Raw genomic sequence first — 862 nt, 5'->3', positions numbered from 1 at the left:
AAGACCTTTCACAGGCCAGTTCACAGGCCAATTCAATGCACAACTGAAATGAGTCTCGGCTTTGGTGGATTATATATATAAGATATATCAAAGTGGGAGGGGATGATTCTGTAATAAGAGCTAGAGGCATGTCTACATGCCACTACTGGAATCTGACTACCCCATTATCTTAAACTGTGCATGGTTATCTGCTCATTCTTAAGTGGGGGGAATATATATAACTAAAATAGGCCCAGGTACTGGAGACAAATAAGGTCCATTCATGTTATTCTAATTTGTGTATGTGTATGTGCCTTTACCGTGTCTGCACTCCATGTGGGCCACCTAGTCAGAAATTGGACATGCCAGTGATAAGAAAGTATCAAGCTGGGGATCTAGGATTATAGCAATTTTTGCAATTCAGAGACATTTTTCCAAGCAAACAGTGGTACTGATGATTTTTGCTGTGATCATGACAATAGTAAGTGGGATATTGAGACTCACAGGGTATCATTAAGAGAAAGAGACACATGTACATATACAAGAAAGCAGCCGAGTTTTCTGACCTTCCTATATCCGTAATTCCTGCTTATTCTGCATAAACAAGAATCAGTTTTTTCTTGCGTAATTATTTTGAGAGATCACTTTCTGGAACAACTAATTTGTCTGTAATATCTAGCATCTGCCTCAAGATTTTTTTTTACAAAGTTGATGTATTTTCTTCTATGTAACATTGTGAACATTCAGCATCTCTAAAGTCTGATTGCCACTGGTATTTTAGTAGGAAAATGATATCCATTTATGGTGACAAGAAAAAACATCTCTTGAGTGCCAAGGTGAGACCTCTTGCATGCTAAGGCAGGAGTTTGATAAACACTTCCTT

The sequence above is a fragment of the Penaeus monodon genome, chromosome 23 (genome assembly GCF_015228065.2).
Source record: "Penaeus monodon isolate SGIC_2016 chromosome 23, NSTDA_Pmon_1, whole genome shotgun sequence".
NCBI lineage: Eukaryota > Metazoa > Arthropoda > Malacostraca > Decapoda > Penaeidae > Penaeus > Penaeus monodon.
Note: the sequence above shows the minus strand (reverse complement) of the source record.